The sequence below is a fragment of the Mesoplodon bidens genome (assembly GCF_964165515.1).
Source record: "Mesoplodon bidens genome assembly, chromosome: 6".
Taxonomy (NCBI): Eukaryota; Metazoa; Chordata; class Mammalia; order Artiodactyla; family Ziphiidae; genus Mesoplodon; species Mesoplodon bidens.
Window position 1 is genome coordinate 8801709 of NC_138162.1, and position 19526 is coordinate 8821234.

The window sequence follows — 19526 nt, forward strand, 5'->3', positions numbered from 1 at the left end:
GGCCATCTGCACGTGTGTCCCCAAGAAGTTTGGGGGTTCACAGAGTGACAGGACCTCAGGTCACACAGTGGTTGGAGGTGGAGGGGTCTTCCCCAATGGGAGTGCCTGGAGGACGAGGTCCCAGGAGTCTGGCTGGGAGGGGCAGCCATATCCGGGCCCTCAAATGATTAACCGCTAACTGAGCACGTGCACAGACCACCAAACCGGAGCCTCCTCGCCAAAGCCCAGAGGAAACAGACATCCCACAAGTGATGAGGAAGTGACATTGATCTCAGCGAGGACTCTGCCTGGAATAGTCTCCCCCTCTCCCCCATCCTTTGGCCCCTCTTCCGTGTGCCCTCACTCAGCCCGCTGTACCCGGCACTCTGACAAGAAAGTGCTCTTGCCGGGCATCTCCCTGCTAGACCATGAGCTCTGGAAGGCGAGAGTCACACCTACACATTCACCCTCGGAGAGCTCAGGTTTGAGTCCTATGTGACAGCAGGCAAGTGCCCCTCTAAGCTTGAGTTTCTGCGTGGAGATACAGGACTGTCCTCCCCTCGTGTGGTTATGGCAAGGACAACTAATAGCACCAGCTGGCACTCGGGAGTGGTGATGGGCACCAGGCGGCTGTCTAAGCGTTTTATATGCATTAAGTTCCTGAACTGAGGCCACCTCTGTGGAGTGTTGATCACAGCGCCTGGCACGGGGTAAGTGCTCAAACATTGTTATTTTATTCCCAGTTCCCAACACAGTACCCAGCACTCTGCTGTGTTCTCAGTAAAAATGAATGAACTACTCCCCCAGCCGACTACATCATGGTGGGGCAAGTTCAGGGCAAGACGGCGATGCTTAAGGGGCCCATCAGCACCCCCAGGCACATGGACTGCACAAAGGGACTTCAAGGAGAGCACCCCTGCAGGACTGGGGAGGGTGGGGGACGCAGGGAGAAGTGATGCAAACTCCTGGGGTGGGGGCAGGGGAAGCAGCAACGCTCTGGGCTCAGGTTCAGCTCAGGTAGAAGCTGCCACCCAGGAGGGGCCTCAGTGAAAAGTGGGTGGGACTTGCCTTAACAATCCCTCCAGCCCTGATCCCAGGTGGTCAGGGCCGTGGTCCTCGCAGTAGAGGGTCGGTAGGCAAGGTCACTGAGGGAAGCTGGTGTGAGGGAAGGAAGGGGGCTGAGAGGTACCCAACCCACTGAGTCACAGGCACTACCCTGGGGGGACAGGGCAGTGCATGCCTCTGCAGGCCCCTCCCCAACCCAGCCCCTTGGAAGGGGCTTCCAGCCAAGGAAGGAGAGACGTGCACACTAGATAGAACAGGTGCCAGAAGGGCGGTAGAGTGGCTGGTGGCCACGCCCACCGTGCTGTCCCCCCCGCAGCCAGGTGTGCTCAGGGGCTGGTTCTCTCCCTGGAACCATCCTCGTCCCTCCTCTCCTCCCCGCTCCTTCCTGCCCTTTTCCAGCCTCATTTTCAATGTCACGTCCTCTGAGACCCCTTCTGTGACGCCTGACTATGTTGTGTCCTTCTCCTACAGGCTTTTGGAGCACCCAGACTCTTCTTAGCGCTCGTCCTATTTGTCTTGAGTTACGTTCGTCCTCCCTGGACGGTCACGGCTGTGGCCACGCTCAGCTGCCTCCCCAAGATTTCCAGCGAGAGGGTCACGCAGGCAGCATCAGGAGCGGCCCACGGCTTCTGCGGCTCACAGACCCTTTTCTGAGCAGCCCCACTTCACATGCTTCCCATCTCTGACTCTGAGGTTACGATAGGGCAGAGCCTTTCTCCTGATCAGGGAGGACCACTGCTGATGCCTATTTATGTGCGGTTCAAGAATGAGAGGTCAATGCTAATACAACTGACAGCCTAAACCTTCATCTTTTTTTTTTTTTTGGCCATGCCACACAGCATGCAGGACCTTAGTTCCCCGACCAGGGATCAAACCTGGGCCCCCGGCAGAGGAAGCATGGAGTCCTAATCACTGGACTGCCAGGGAAGTCCTAAAACTTCGTCTTATAAAAAAGAAAACTCAAGTCTCCTTGCTTACAGATGTTTATAAAGGCAATCTCAAAAGAAACAAATGACAAAAAGGAAGGTGCAGCAATTTATCTGGGTTGTTTCTTGATATTTCATCACTCTAAATTATACTTTATCGGACTTCCTATTTAAACTACAAAAGCAACATATCTTTGTTGTCATAAGCCAAACCCAAGAGGGATGTACAAATAAAAAGCCATGAAACCACCTTCCCCCAATGCCGACCCCCTTCCACCCACCTAAGGCAATCACAGTGGGCAGCCAGGAGTACACGCCTCCAAGCCTTTGTGCCAAGCAACATAAATACCTGTAAACAAGTGGGACTAGACCAGAACCCAAGGTTGTACCCTCAAACGCCTGGGGGGCCCAGCAGATGATGTCACGGCGAAGCTACAGGTGTCACAGAATAAAGACAGATGGGGCCTGTGGCCAACTACGCCACCTAAAGCTTTCCATTCTGAACATTTGGAAAGCACTGAACTGGCCATACAAGGCATCTGAGAGAGAGACTGGACAGTGCTCCTTGGATAGAGTAGCAGAGTTAGTAAGAGCTCAGATTATGAAGACCTGGTAACATCCTGGGTCCAGTGTCTATTGGCTAGGTCACCGTTAAGAAAGTCACTTAGTCTCTGTGCTTCAAATTCATCCTCTGAAAAGAGGCAATCTAACAGTCCTTTCTTTGTAAGTTCACTGTGAGAAGAGAATAATGTAAAGCACTTAGCACTCGCCTGGCACACACTATTACTGGCCACCAGTCTGCAACCACTGCTGGAGACATTATTCTGCAATTTGTTTTTTAAACCTAACAATGTGTCATGGGCTTCCCTCATGTCAAGACAGAGAGAGCTGGATCCTTTTTAATAACTGCCTAATACACGGCTGATGGGGGCTCCCATTCCTTCCACTTTTTTGCCACTACAAACAGTGGCGCAGAAAACAGCTTTGTACTGCTTTTTGCATTGGTGCTTTAGTTCTGCAGGAATTGTTGCTGGGTTGACAGATATGGACATTTAATACTCATTAAATATTTTCAATTATATTCCCCCAAAGTTAGAACGATTCATACTCCCAACAGCAATGTAAGGGAGCACTCACTTCCCCCAATCACTTGCTAACATTGGATTTTATCAATCTTTGTAACATTTTGCCACTTAAAAAGGTAAAAAAGAAAACTATTGTTTTTATTTGCATTCTGCTAGTGATGATCTTTTGAGGCAGGGATTTCCAACTTCTTTCTTTCTCCTTTTCTTCTTCAGCAAGAAAACTCCTATTTTTAGCTAAGCACACTCCATGCTCCCTTGCTGCTCAGTGTGGCTAAGCTCCACTCGGTGAGATGTAAATGTTAGTGCTGTGTGAGACTTCTGAGAAGTATCTGAAAGGGAAAGGGCACACCCCTCTTCTCCCCTTTCTCCTTCTGGCTTCTGGAATGCAGATGTGATGACTGGAGCTCAAGCAGCCATCTTGAGTCAGGCGGCAATCTGCTATGGCTGGAAGAGCAGTGAGATACAAGGAACCTGGCGGCTCTGTGATGACTTTGATTCCACCACACCAACCTCTTTACTTTTTCATGAAATGATATAAACCCTTATATGTTTAAGCCATCGTTATTCCATGGTTATCCACTACATGCAACAAAATCTATTCCTAACCAATACACCTTCTGATTCCCCAAAGTCAAAATTGAACCTTTATTTCTCTTTTTTGTAATACACATAAATAACAATGCCTTTATGTTTTATTTGCCCTATGTTTATTTAAGTCTCTTAAAAGTGGAACACTTGGGCTTCCCTGGTGGCGCAGTGGTTAAGAGTCCGCCTGCCAATGCAGGGGACACGGGTTCGTGCCCCGGTCTGGGAAGATCCCACATGCCGCGAAGCAGCTAGGCCCGTGAGCCATGGCCACTGAGCCTGCAAGTCCGGAGCCTGTGCTCTGCAACGGGAGAGGCCACAACAGTGAGAGGCCCACGTACTGCAAAAAAAAAAAAAAAAAAGTGGAACACTCATTTCCCCACTCTCTCATTCTTTCTCCCAAAGCCTTGGGTTTTACAGAGATGGTTTAGAATTTTTATTTTCAGCCTGTTATGTTTTCCCATACAGTTCTCCTCTATTTTAAAAGTTCTTAATAACACACAATAAAAATTCTAACTCACAGTAGCAATATCCAGTGAGATTAATCTCTGTGCACTAAAGGGTGCACCACAGCTCACTGCTTCCTGCACTCTCCATGTCCCCCACCCCAGAATCTCTGCTCTAACTGTCCTTTGGTTAGAGAACTTCACTGGGCATTTTCCTCAGGCACACCTACCAGATGACGTATGCTTTATGTCCTCACGCATGTGAAGTGTCTTTCTTTTGCAATGACCAGGAGTGACATCTCGGCTGGCTCAGCGAGGGCTGTGGCCCCCTGTCTCCAACAGTCTGGAGACCCCGGACCACTGTCTTCCGGCCGCCAGGGCTGCATGTGGGAGGCCCAATGAGAGCCTAATTCTCTCTCCTTTGAAAACAGCCTGTTCTTTCTTCCTACAAAACTTCTTAAGATTTTTCTCTTTCTTCTTGGAGTTTAGGAATTTTACTAGAAAGTAGGTCTAAGTGTTGGGCTTTGCATGGGATGAATGGATCCATTTAATGTGAAGAATCAAATCTGTCTTCAATTCAGTGACATTTTCTTTTATTGTTTTCCTATTACTCCTCCATCTATTCCTTTTTCTCCTTCTGGAACTCCCATGACTCCATGGCAGGTCCCCTGGATAAGGTCTCCAAGGCCTTCCCTCATGGACAGTGTCTCACATTTTAATTCATTACTTCCATTTCTTTTTATTATTGTTCTGGGTTGTGAGGCATTTCTTCTACTTGACCTTCCAAACCACCAATTTCAGTTCTTAAATTGAATTTTAAATTCGAAAGCCATGTTTTTTAGTTCCAGCAAGCCTCTGGTACCCTTTAATTGCGTCCCCCGAGGAGCTCTCTCCTTGTAAAGTTCTTACACATCCTCTCCTTCCATCCTGCCTCAAAGGAGCCACTGCTCCAAGTGTGAAGCCTGGCTTCCCTCTTTCTCCAGCTAAGATCCCACAAAGCCGTCATGTGTCTTTGCCTGCTGAAGGGTACAGGTTCACACAGCCCCTGTTCATGGCAGACCGCTCGAGCTTCTGTGGCAGTGACAAGCCTGAGGCCCTGTATGACCTGACAGCCTCTGCTCAAGGGGACCCAAGTGAAATGAGGTGGCAAACTGTGATCTTCCTGCTGAGAAGTGGGGAGGAGACCCTCTGCCCTTTGGTCCCCTAGTGATGATGGGGGAGAGGCAGTCCTCTCCCAGCTTCACGGACAGGAAGCAATTCCGCCCAGATCCCCTGGGATCGGCAAGATCGGGCAGTCCCTCGGAGGGCATAGGACGCAAGTGGGCAGCTGCAGCCACTCTCGTGGAATCCAGCTCTAATCAGCCTCAAAAGCACAGACAGAGGAGAGGAACTGCATTTCTAGAACTAGATTGACCTAGAGTCAAATATCAACTCTGACACTTACTTGCTGTGTGATCACAGGGAAATTACTTATCTCTGAGTCTCAGTTTTCTCATATGCTCTTACCTTTAAACCAACAGTTATTTCCAGCATCCTCCTTAGGGGAACCAATCCCTCCGATACGTAAGTTTCAGGGAACTTGCTTCCTCTAAGCACTGTATGAATTACTTGCACTGTAGTTAATCATGCAATATCAAGGAAGGGAGACTGGGGCCCTGGCAGGAGAGCATCAGAAACTTTACCATCTGCCTCTTTGTGAAAGTAGGTTGACAGAAGGGTAAGGCTACTAGAAGACTCTGAAAAATATTGTAATATTTCAGCTTTTAGCATTTTTGTGGCTGCTCCTACCTGGATAAAATCTCCTAGGATTCTTCTAGGCAAATACTCGCTGCCTCTCCCCCTATTATCTTACGGTATCTCAAGACTTGAGGACCATGGCTGCAAAGGGGATGGATGCTGGGAGCCATGAGAGAGTCCACGTTGGTTCCAGTCTAGTAAAATTTATGGAGCACCTACTATGTATAAGGCATTGAGCAAGGCACTGCACAGAATACAATAATGAGCAAGACACAATCCCTACCTTAAAAGAGCTTGAAGTCTAGTCAAGGAGCTAAGGCAGGAGGTACAGGGGACATCAAAAAAGCACAATGCAACGCGGATCGTGGCCAGGGCCATGAGAGAGGGTTGAAACAAGTGTCAGGACAGTTTAAAAGGAGGAGTGCTCCAGTGAGTTGGGGAGTGCAGAAAAGCATTCTTGGAAGAGGTGCCGGATGAGGTGGGCTGAATCTCAGGGAGCAAGAATTGGGGGGCGGGGGGGAGAGGGAGGCAGGGGGTTGACGAGTAGATTATAGAGTCTCTTGAAGACGATGATCAAGTCTTATGCCTTGAATCTTATAAGATTCCTTATATCTTCATATTCCTTCACCCATCCTCCCAGGGCCAAGCGTAACTCACACAATGAGCCGGCCCTCTCTGATGAAGGGTCTGAAGCAAGGACAGCCAAAAGTGAGGAGGGGAGCTGAACCGAGAGAGAGGGGAGGGGCTTGTGGGGAGGTACAAGAACCTGACTGAGGTTGAGAGAAAGGAGGTCGCCCAAGTCACCCCAACTGCTGGGAGGCCGATACAGAATGTTTGTCTTCTGAGCAACAGGAGCAAAAGGATGACAGCAAAACAGGGTGGCAACAAGTGGTCTTGCACGAGGAGGAGGCAGAGAGAGAGAGAAAGGAAAAAACCCTTGATACAAGAACCAGTGGTGAAAACCCCAGAGCTTAATTCATCTGGCGAGAAGAAGCCCCTAAAACACCCTCTGCGTGTGGCTCACTGAGGATGCCTGATGTCCCGAAAGCCCCTGTGCCCTCCTCGACCCTGCAGACTCGCTGATAGCAGGTTCCTCTGACTGCAACAGGACCCGGCTCACCCGTACCAGCTGCACCTCTGGGTGCCACAGCCTGGCTCTCTGCTCAAGAGGGCACAGGTCACTAGGGTCAGTGAACCCACTTACCAGGAACACATGTTGGGCTTCATAATCCCAGGCCAATAGGATAAACCATCCCAGCACGTCTCTTTCCAAACAGTAGCCGCTGTAAAAAGTAGGGGGGATAATTCCATTTACACGATGTTCCAGACAGTAAGACTTGTTTCTCAAGGCTCAGCAAGGTCAGACCGACTATAGTGCTAGAAGATCTGATTTGAATCTGTTCTTTGAAATGTCAAAAACCTTCCCCATAGATCAATATGTGATATCATTAGCCTATCAGGTAGCAGAGCCTGTCCTAAGATCACCGGAATTAACTTCAACTTCTTCGGTCACTATTCTCCTTTCCCACCATGCTTTGGATACATGCTGTGGTAAGCATGGGAGGGTCCGCCTGGGGACCCCTGCCTCAGAGTGCATGCCAGGGAGGCAGTGCCCAGCCCACCCAGCACGGGGGGCAGCCTCTCAGCCGCCCACTGGCACAGACAAGCATCCTGCACCCGGCGCCTGCAGAGGCCCCTGGGGCTGGTTTGTTTTCCTTCCTCCAAAGCACCCCCTCCCTCCGCCCCCCACAGCCAGGTGGGCGGCTTCATGACCTCCTTCACTGCGGAAAGTTGCCTTCGGCTCCTTCGGGTCCTTCCTTTAACCTAAATGCTTCCGCGTCTTCTCCTGACCCCCCCGCTCCCACCTCTGAGGAAGAGGCGTCCACCGGAGACCCAGGGCCAGCACTCTCCTCAGTCTCCTGAGGCACCTCAGTCTCCTCCACTCTCTCGGCCTGAGAACATCCACAGTTCTCCCAGTCTTCCAAAGAGCTTCGGCCCTTGAACTCCAGGCTGCTTCCTCCCCACCACCCACGGCAACACCCCGCCCGACTTCGGGTCAGCAGGGCAGCCTAACGGCTGAGGCTCAGGCTAGTGGCCGAGCTCTCGGTAGCCTCCAACATGGCTCACCAGTCCCTCTTTCAGGAAACTCATCAGCAGCCTCAAACAATGACCTCGTGCTTCTCCTCCTCCTGTCTCCTCGGCCTCTCTGGCCACCTCTGCTGGTTCCTTTCTTCTGCTCACCCCCTTCCAGAGCTGCCTCGCAGCCCCTCCCCCCAGGAACCCAAGGCGCTCAGAGGCCAGGCCCTGCCTCCCTCTCCAGCTTCAGGCCACCCTCCCCTGGCCCACACTTCGCGCTCCAGCAGCAAGAAAGCAACCCAAACACAGGCTGCCGACCGAACCGACTGAGGGCCCCGCTCGCCACCTGCTTCCCGCAGCCAGGCCCGGCTCGGGCTGCCCCCTTTTGTTGCGACCTTGAGTCACAGCTAATCAAACTTTCAGGTCCTTCACTCCCAACAGCTGAGAAAACATTAAGCAAGCACCTCTAACATACATATGTTTATTCGTAAATTAAATACATGTTCCCAAGTACCGACACGTTCTATACATTACAAAACAAATGCAAACAGTTGAAGGAAGAGATAAAGGTGAAATACGTTCAATTATTTTATTCTATAATACAAAAAACTTTCCTTCTCATTATTAATAATAATTTTAGTGAGAGCAATGTGACTGCTATGCTTCCTTTGACAGAGTTTTAAATAAACTTTACATGGAAGTACAGCATATGTGCAGAAGAATGTATACAATAATACAATATCAGCGCACAGGTCAAAGGATTCCCGCAAAGTGAACATACCCGTGTAACAGCACCCAGATGGAGGAACATCACGAGCCCCCCACCACCCACCGCACCCCCTTCGATCTTTACCTGCCTCCCAAGGGTGGTCACCACTCTGGTTTCTAACAGCAGGGATTACTTCTGTCCGTTTAAACTTTATACGAATGGAGCCATACGGTACACAACCTTTTGTGCCTGAATGAACATTATGCTTGTGAAATTCATCCTCATTTTTCATTTTTCATGGTTGTTCATGAACTCATACTGATCACAGGTTCCCACTGTGGGAGGTGACCCTGCATCTGTCCACTCTGCTACTGATGGACACTGGGATTGTCTCCAGTCTGGGCTATCACAGGTGGTGCTGCTGTAACACTCTTGAGTGGTGCCACGTGGTAACACATTTGCATGCCTTCCTGTTGGGTTGATGCCCAAGAGCAGAACTGCTGGGTCATAAGGTGAGTACGTGTTCAGTTTTGGTAGATGATGCCAAACAGTTTTCCAAAGTGGCTAAACAAATTTACACTCCCACCAGCAGGGTATGAGCATTCTGGCTGCTCGGCATCTTGGCCAGCACTTGATATAGTTGTTTTTTTTTTTTTTCATTTTAGCCATCCTGGTCAGTAAGATATCACAAAGTAAGTATTACGATCACTTTTAAAGGAGACTGAAATCAGTGCTTCTTTCAAGCTCACAACACCAAGGTGAATCAGAGCAGGAACCCAGGTCTTCTGACTCCGAATAGCATACTGTTTCTACCTGCAATGAAATACTATTTCCAACATAAACACCCCAACAAGAGGCTAACGCACTGATAAAAAGAACGTGCTTATGGACTATGCCAATCCCAACACCTGACTCATGACAGGAAAGAAAGAATAAAAGGGTCTATCAACCCAACTTTGAAACAGACATATATAAAAAGTCTGGAGATGTTTCCATCCCTCGCATTTGTACAGTTCTTTCTCGAGTACAGACTGTGTTCACATGCATGATCTCTGGTTTGAGCAGGAATTTTATTCCTGCTTTTTCTGTTAATTAAGGTTTAATGTTATATCTTCTTTTCATAATCAATTCATTTGTATTCTATTTTATAATCATAATCACAATCATTTAGAAATAACTTTATATTTGAATGGTTCCACCCTGACTGCCAATCCTTTCCTACTCTGACTTGTCCATTCATGGGCTTTCATTTTGACTCACCTCTCAGTTACTGGACCATGCCTTCCAGTGATTTTTTCCCCCCCAGGAATGGTGCATGGGGGTGGCAAAAGCTACACTCAAGGTGTGTCCTTGTAAGACTGAAATGAATTTCTGTTGCCATCAACTGTGAAATAAAACTTGGCTAAGTATGAAATTCTTGGGTCACAACCCTTCCCTCAAAACTCGATGAGTACTGCTCCACTGCCTCTGGCACCTGTGCTGTAGACAAGCCTGAGCCTAGCCTAGTTTTTTTTTTTCTTGGATTTAAAGGTTCCTTCTACCAGAATGTTAATGGTATCCTCTCACTATCCTTGAAATTAAAACAAAAACAAAAAACAAAAAAACTTCACCTGGATATCTGAAGTGTTAGCTAATTTTGTTACTTTTGCCTGGTTCATGATGAGCCCTTATAATTTATGGATTCAGGTCCTTCTTCGGTTCAGGAAAATTGAGGATTTGCTCTGGTCTCCAGTCTGGTCCATCATCCACATCTGCGGTCTCCTCTGTTGCTTTCTTGTCCCTTGTGAAACTGGCAGTTTGTCCTCCTCCTGACACCTTGAATTTCTGCAGTGCCAGTAATTTCAGTGCTGGCATGCGTGATTTATTTCCCCACGTTCTTTAAGTCCACAAGCTCCTGCTTCACCTCAGTCTGTTGACTCATCATTTCGTCTTTCATAGCATCTATAACTTGTCTGAGAGGACAAAGAAGATGATGTTTGAAATTTACTTCAGTTTACTGAGTAAAAGTTTGGAAACTTCTTTCCCAAAGCCTGATCCTCTCTATTTTTTGCACCCTTGTTTATTTCCCTTTATACTGCTGGATCTTTTCAGTGGGTCCTCTCTAATTTAATTTTTCTATTTGTTCACTCTTGAATGAGGACAGATGAGACCTGGCCTGAGATTTATCCAAAAATAGTGCAGATGGGCTCCCCTTGGTCCCCTCTCCATTTACCCTGGTGGATTCAAAGCTAAGGTCCAACACCATCTCCATCACTCATCAACGGTGACCACTCTTTAGTTAACGTCTTCACTTCTTTTGCCTATTTCCTCCTGTATAAAACTAGAAAGTTGAGCTAATCTTCAAATGTCTTTTAGCTCCACATTTTTATAATACTTTTATACATCATCTAGTTTTAAAATTTCATTAGTTTGGAACCAATTGTCAAGGATTTTGCTAAGTATACGTATAAACAAAAAATACCCTATTTCTTAAGAAAGACTCGCTGTACTCAATTTTTAATTAAGAAAACCACAAATATTAAGCTCAAGAAACAGACTTCATTTGATTATACATAAGAAAAAAGAGAATTATAAATAATTTACCAAGAGCTAGCAGAGTACATGCCCCAGGGATGTACTGGGTATGAAATGTGTACAAGAGGCAAAAGCTAAACACAAGCAACTGAGAGCAGCCTTTCTCTCCCATTCCACCTCCCCACTGCACCTTCAGTCTTGTCTAGACACGGCACACCAGGTGGAAAGACTGTGCCAACTGACCGAGTCATGGCTGGGCCTGCCTTTCCGCAGCCCACAGCCATTCTACAGGGTAGCGTTGACCGAGAGCTTCCCATTGCACACGCATCTCCATGCATCGTCCCATTTGATCCTGACAACACCTGTTGGGAGACTCAGTCCTCCGCGGTCTCTGGCACTCCAACCTGTCTTGTTGGGAGTGCCAAGAATGCAAGGTCCTGACCACCTTTACCTAGGCCATTTCACAGGGTTGTGTTGCAGAGAGCAACCTTGAGAGATGCGATAATGTCTCCCTCAGGGACAAAGGGCAGCCTTGCTCACTGCCTGCCATAAAGCAGCAGGTTCCCCAGGCTTGTGTTTCTCAGGTGTGACACAAGGCACAGCATCCATCTGGGCCCACAGTGTCACCTCCATGGGACTTGGGGAAAGGGAAACTGACACACACTGATGCTTATGCTGGTAATAAAGTCCTTTGTCTGACTCAGGAGTTATACATACCAATAGATACCAAGTAGACAAGAAAGTTCTCCCTCCTAATTCCCCCTACTACCTGGTCCAGTAACCTGCCTCTCCTAGATCTTACTACGGAATTCAATATACATCTCCCCACCTTTAACTCCATTTTTTTGTCCTTTACCTCAAACTCACCTAGAATCCACTGCAGTAGTGGTTAAGCTTATCAATTCTTTTCAGCATTGAAATCCAAATGCCCCAGCATAATAATCATTCCTTCCCGTGCTTCTGTGTAACTCCTGATATCTCATGAATTTAGCTCCTGGGTAAGTTACCAATGAACTGACTTCTTTTCCATTCATCTGTTTTCCTGCTTTTACCCAAGTGCCATGTGGGATTAATAAATTATTGCCTTATAGTAAGTTGTGAAGGCTCAACCATTTATAGGCTCCACATCTGTTTAATGGGGCCAGTAATGGTGAGGCTGGTCCCCAATACCCATCCTCCTCTTCTTCTTCAGTAATAGAACTTCTGGTTTTTAGATGGACATATGGTTTCCCTGAATACAGGTTACATTTCCCAGCTTCCCTTACTGCCATGTGTGGCCATAAGACCAAGAGAAGGCCAACGGGATGCAAGAAGTGTCATGTGCAATTGCTGTAAAGTGGCCCTCAAAGGCTGCAATGTACATGCAAAAGCTAGAGTTCCAGCAGCCACTCAGGCCACAAAGTGACCTTGGTCTTAGAAGCCATCCCCAAGATCACCTCCCGATGGAACAAGACAGAAGGAACCTGGGTCTCTGACCACGTAGGCTCAATACTCTGAGCTGATTACCCTCCTGACTTCTCACACATAAGACCGAAACTTCAATCTTATTTATGTCTTCATTATTTTGAGTTCTCTGTCATTCATACCCTAACCTACAGAAATGGCTCCCTCATAAAGAGAATGATAAAAGGTTATATGAGAATATGTATCACAATAAATACCCATTTTTGTATTCCCCCAACAAAGGGGCAAGTGCTGTTTTTACACAGAGCAGGCAACTCAAACATTCGCTGAAACAAACAGAATCTGGAAGAAAGAGGCCATTTCACTGCCTTAAAATTTTTTTTACCAATCTATTTTTCCAGATGAAGATCGCTATGTTATCAAGTTTCATAAAATGTATCATTGGAATTGCATTAAATCTTTACCAATATTTGGAGATAGAGTATTGTCACTATTACTACGTTTAGACTTCCCTGGAAAGAGCCAGAAATTGATTGATTGACTCATTGATTTTCCTCGTATCAATGCAAAACATTTAATATGAGGCTACTCTGTAATAAGCCTATTCATAAAAATGAGACTATGTGGAGTTGACAAACAGACCTGAGGTAAATAACCTCTCATGCCACCTCCCCCAGTGCCCACCGAACACTGAGGGAGGTGAAAGAGGTGGTGCCAATCTCTATCGTCACTAAAGACTAAGGCTAATGTGCTACTTGCTCCTCATCACCTCCAGCTGTTGACCCAGAATCCTCTTGCCTCGCTTCTTCACAGTCAATAACACTCCCCTGACCAAGGTGCCTGGGCCTGGGGCTTTTTCACCTTCCATCATGTAAACTTTCCTGTGATGCTCCACTGTCATCCTTATCCTCTCAGTGCTCCTGCCCGCCCGTAGGCGATGTTCACATGGCTGACCCTGTTACTGCTGAAGTTTTTTATTTCACACTCTTGCTATATGGGTGGGGTTTAGTCCAGTGGAGATACCTGCAGAGGTCCTCAGCTGATGATGGTACCATCATCATCACTATGACTACTGTCATTTACTGAAGCAATACTCTGTGACAGATACTTTGGTAAGCACCTTACCCATAGGAATGTACCACTTGGTCCTTACAATAATTCTCCAAGATGGGTATTATTATCATTGGGTATTGTTTCAAGTGAGAAAACTGAGGCCCAAAGAAGTTAGATAACTTATCCAAGGACACACAGTCGATAAGAGTATCCTCCCTGGCTATGGCAGCAAGCCCTTGGGCAAAGGCGGGATTTGAACCCAGCTCAGTCTGACCCCCTACTCTCAACCATTTCTTTATGTTCCGTCCCACAGAGCTGAACATGTTATGTCCCGTAAGGTACATGCACTCCCATCTATCCATCTATTCCCTTCTCTTGGACTAAGCATTGGGCTTTCTCAACTAAACAAACATTAATCCCTTTTCTTCTTCCTTTCCTGAGGAACAAACGGCTTCATACCAGGATGGCTGGCCCTGGTATTAAGGACAGCTACTTCCCTCCAGGTATCCCTGATCCTGTCTCACTGCTCCTCAGCTGTGGCTTTCAGCACCAGGGTCAGTGGTAAGCGGGTCTCTGCCTCCGCCCTACACTCCTAGGTCTTTGGGTTCAGGGTGATACTTACAACAGACATGTTGGATCACCGATCAGTCTCCCACTGGCTCTCTCAGATTAAAGGCTCTTCCCCAGGTTCTGTTAGCTGATCTGAGGCATTCTGTCCTACCAGGGGGATAGAACTCCACTTTGACAACTTTGGACCCTCCCTCCACCAGCCGTCTGAGTAGATCTCAGGTCCTCTTATAACTCTAAGACCTTACTTGTAAGTTCTGGAAATTCTACAGCAGGCTCTTCCCTGTTATCCAAGCTCAGGACACATGGGGGACCAAGGATGCACTCCCAAGTCACAGGGCTCCCACACCACATTGGTCCAGGCCCAGTGGTTTCTCACCTTCAGAACTTCCTCCCACATGTCTGCTAGCTGCCTTTCCTGGGATCTAGACACATCCCCTTCCCACTGAGGTTGCAGACCCACCCTGAACCCCAAGAATGCCAGATGGGGCCCCAACTTTCCTGCTTCAGGAGCCAGAGATTTCAGTCCGAAGGGCCAGCAAGAGAAGGCGGGGTGGATTTCTCGAGAAGGTTCTGAGAGAGGCTGAAGGGTTTAGAGGCTGGATGCAGAGCCTCCTCTGCAGAGTCTTTCACACACACACACACACACACACACACACACACACGGAAGCAAAGGTCATTAAAACGACCTCTCTCATGTGGGAATGGCTCCGCTGTTAGGGAAAATAAGGGGGTTGGGGGTGGCACCAAAGCACTCAGCTTCCGGGGGGCAGGGGCAGAGGCCCTGCGGGGAGAGAGCTGGAGGGGATCCCGCCCCCACCAATTCCCACAGCATCACCTTCCTAGGCCGCTCCTCCCCCAGCTCTCCCACTGTGCCCCGGCCGCGCACTGGGCGCCCCCAGCAGTCCAGCCAGGACCTCTGGTCCCTACTCATAACCCTGCTGAGTAACTCCCACCTCCCCAAGGGCCACGGCTCTCTCTCCAGACCAGTGAGGCGTCAGAACCACCTGTGAAAACCCTTCAACACATAGATGACCAGCCTCTCTCCCACAAACACCACGGAGGATTCTGCTCTGGCTCAGACCTCTCTCTGAGCTCCAGGCGAGCAGGCCAGCTGCCAGGTGCTGTCCCACAGGCGTCCCAAACTCAAAATGGCCAAAACCAAACTCACAACTTCCCCTCCCAACTCAACACTCCTCTCACGTTCCTTATCCTGTGACTGTCCGGCACCTCACATCACTAAGTGAGAAACCCTGGCACTGCCCGCCCTCCCTCCCATCCGCTAAATCTCCAAGGAGAGAGGCCTCTACCTCGGTTTCTCTCGAACCCACCTTCTCCTCTCCATCCCCATGGCTCCCTCACCCATCTCCCAAATGCCAGTCTCCTCCCATACCACCCATCCTCCACACCAGGAGTATAACTGAAGGAGTTTCTCTCCTCCTATAACTCTGGAACAAATCTCCACCGGCCACAGGAGAACGTCCGAACTCCTAAGCGCTGCCTGTGAGTCCCTCGGAGGTCTGACCCCAAACCACCTTTCTGACCTGTTTCCTGCAACCCCACACAGCTCACCACACCCGAGCCGCAGCATGCTCTGTCCTGCTTCTGGACCCCTGTTATCTGTTTCCTCTGCCTGTGTCCCCCTGCACCTGGGACACAGAACATCTATCTTTGAGATCCTGTGAGTCTGACTTGGTGCCATGAGCTTCCACTTCCACTACTTACCAGCCCCGACACAACATCCTCGTCATTTATTTACTCCCATCTGTCGGCTGGTGGGCTCCTGAGGGCAAGGACTGCAGTGCCAGGCCCAGCTACACGCTCAGTAAGTGTTTACTTCATGAGTGAAACCACTAATGAGATCAAGGTGTTCTTCCACCCCCTCAAGAAGCAAAGGAAGCAACCAATCTTTAAAGCAATAAAAACAAGGCGAACTGCTATCTGGGAAACCATGGCAGGTAATGTTTCAGTAACAGATGCTTTTGGCGATAGATGGGAGTTCTGAAAAAGAAGAGTCAGCAACGACAGACTCTGTCGGGCGTTTCCAGCACAGGTCAAGAAAGCAATGCCCTGACCACTGGGCCGTGAGCGCTGCAGAGTCCCCTCACGCTCAGGGCTCTGACCACCCCGGCTGTGTGACTTCGCGAATTCACCACACCCTTGCCCCACCTGGGATCACGGCACATGCAGCCGCCACCTCTTCACCTTGCTAACTCCAACTCCTCTTTCCTCTGGGAAGCTGTCTCTGACCACCCATCTGGTTTATGGCCTCTGAACACCTTGTACTCTTCTTTTACAGCCACTGTCAGTGCTGTAATTAATCTTTGGTACACTTATTTGTTACGGGTTTTGTCCTTATTTTTATACTCACTTAACTTCACTACTAGACTGCGAGCCAAACGACAGCAAGGACCAGACTTGTCTTTTTCCTCTACTGCAGCCCCACACTCGGCACAATGCTAGCGCTCAGCAGGCCCTGAACAAGGACTGGATGGATGGACGGCGGATGGACAGATGGGCTGGCAGGCAGGCAGGTCTGGAAGACAGGGAAGAACAAGGAATAAGGCTGCCTTTCGTGACTGGTACAAGAGTTGAATAACATCGAGCTCTCTTTACTCTGACGCAACCCTCACAAAGCAACCTCAGATCTTAAAACTGGGGCTTTCAGGGCTTCCCTGGTGACGCAGTGGTTGAGAGTCCACCTGCCGACGCAGGGGACGACTGGGAAGATCCCGCGTGCCGCAGAGCGGCTGGGCCCGTGAGCCATGGCCGCTGAGCCTGTGCGTCCGGAGCCTCCGCGATGGGAGAGGCCACAGCAGTGAGAGGCCCGCGTACCGCAAAAAAAAAAAAAAAATGGGGCTTTCCCACTAACGAAAGGATGCACACACACTGGGGATATTCCTATTTACTTGGAAAGCAGGTGTCAGAGCAAAGTGACACACTTGGCATTCTGGCTTCATACCCAGTGATCCTCCTACAATACCAGGCTGCTCTCTCTGTTCCACAAGTATACTGGTTATATTGATAAAAGTAGGTTCCAATAACCTCTCAGCCCCCTAACATCATGATGAAACCCCCTAAGATCAACACGCATATTGCTAGCAGACCACAAGAGGCACTGCCTTTTCTCAGCCAGCCACCACCACCGAATACCGGTGCTGGACACCAAGTCAGGTGTTAGCTCCTCTTCCCCAGTCACACTGTAGATTCAACAGGGGACCCGGAAGCTGAGGTTTTCATCAGAGAGAAATGCTTCTTCATGGACATGGTCTATGAGCAACGTTACATGACCTGCAGGCAGCTACTGAGAAACTGCAACATACAAATGGATGGGTTTTACAGGTGGAGAATCAGTACGCCTGAGTATGAAACCCTGGCAAAGTCCCCATCCTCATGTGGAGAGTAGGAAGCGTGGACTCAACGATCTCTAACCTTCAGATCAGACTGACACTACAACTGGTGAGCACAACGGCCACAGCAATGCTCACTGCAGAAGAGCCCCGTGGCAGGTATACCCAGAGATAAATTAGAGAAATAGGCTAACTGACGCAACCAGCATCTTTTGAAAACAGCAAAGTAATGCTACATATCAATCAGCAAGTAACTTCTAATTTTATCAAAAAGCTTCCCAGAAAGAACAAATTCTAATCTTAGTTATCAACTAATCAGCACATGCATCAATCCCATACCTTCGCTATTTATAAGAAAGATCAGGGTTTCCTGGTCCCTAGAATGAAAGCAGACCTTAAACCCATCACCCCAAACTGAACACAACTCTTCAAATTCAATTATCAGGAACATTAAAACAACTAAAACCAAGAGAAACTATTACAAGTACCTTTTGTCCATGAATCCCTGTTTCCCTATCTCACCTGTGATTCTTCCAATGTGTGTCAGAAACCACACCTCAAGGCAGCCCGGGCTGTGAGAAAAGACTCCTGAGGAGCCCTCTGTGTCTCCCATAGCTCCATCTTGGGCAATTCCTTCACCCTCTCTGAGCTTCCATTTTCTCCTCCGCACACCAAAGGCCGCCCCACCTACCCTGAAGAATCATTATGAGGCTAAAGACACAGGTGTCAGAGACTTTGTAAAGTGTTGAAATATTTTATAATGAAGGGACCTCAGATCCAACAACCTTCTCATTTTATAGATTCAAATCAGTCACTGGGCACTCACCCTTTATTTCATTTGTCCATTTAACAAGCATTTATGTACTACTTGCTACGTGCCAGATGCTACGGCAGGCACTGAGGACAGGACTGTGAGCAAAGCCACAGTCCATGGTGTGACGGGACTGCACACCCTGCACCGGGGAGTTGGACGTGAGGAACAACAGTTACACCAGTTACACCGAAGAGCACGTCGTTACACCCGCGGGCCATGCAAACAATTTGGGTTTTTTCTAAGAGAAACCAGAAGCTACTGAAGGGATTTAAGCAGAGGGAACAACACACTCAGATCATTCTGGCTGCTGAGCACTAGCCCTGGGCTAGGCCCTGAATACGGTGGGAAGAAGAAATGCAGACTTTGACTCTGCAAAGTCTGGTGGGGGAGTCACAGGAAGCCGAGGCTGCTACACGCCAGAGCAGGGCTTTGTGGGAGCCCCGTGGGAACATTCCTAAATGCCAGTGGCCTGAAAGTGCTGGAGATATGGTACCTAGAAAGAAAAAACAAAACACAGCTACAGGGAGGGCACAAAATAAAAAATATCTTAAAATAGTGAAAGTCACTAATTCCACATAAGAGACTTTATTGCCACAAAAAGAGACACAGCAAATTCTCCTGAATTTATTAACTTGTTTTCCATAAATATTTAATCACTCAGAAATGTATCAAAAACACAGATTCCCCTTGACCTACTTATCAAGCTTATACAAGAATGGGTGAGAATTACTGTATCCAATAAATACGAATTTAATTACATTCATTACTCTTTCTTTTGTCTCTAATAAGATGATTTTCAAAGAAACCTTTGACTGTTGAGGCCAAACATTTATATTTTCTTCTGATTACTCAAGTTAACTGTCTTAACCTTAAAATAAAATCTGATTATAAAAATATTTAAATCCTAAAGAGGGAAAGTATAATGTTGCATAAGTTTATATTAAAGTCCCATTTATTTACATGGAATCACAGAACAGTGAAATAGAAAGTACTTGGGAAACCAGCCTTCAGTTCCTGGACAGGTCTGAGACAAGGCCCACGCTTGGGGTGACTCCACCCTCCCCCTCATCAGCACCTACTGCTTTTGTGGGCGTCAAGGCTTGCGTGCACAGTCCCAGTGCAGGCTGAGTACTGCCTGCCACCCTGGGTGCTCCCACCAGCCCTCACCACCAAGTACCTCTGAGCTTTAACACATTCCTTGTGCAATAACTCACAT

At 48.2% G+C, this 19526-nt stretch overlaps 1 protein-coding gene across 7 annotated transcripts in view; it reads right to left on the bottom strand.

Annotated features, from left to right (window-relative positions):
- Positions 1–16638, bottom strand: part of RALGPS1 (Ral GEF with PH domain and SH3 binding motif 1) — a 286463-nt gene extending 269825 nt beyond the window's left edge. For 5 of the 7 annotated variants that reach the window (XM_081238238.1, XM_081238237.1, XM_081238236.1 and 2 more), the window contains exon 1: positions 16518–16638. The gene's annotated coding sequence lies outside the window, so the exon portion shown is untranslated. Of the gene's footprint in view, positions 1–7027; positions 7106–16517 lie in introns of those variants that run through there. The other 2 variants (XM_081238240.1, XM_081238235.1) reach the window with 2 other exon arrangements.
- Positions 16639–19526: the final 2888 nt, after the last annotated feature.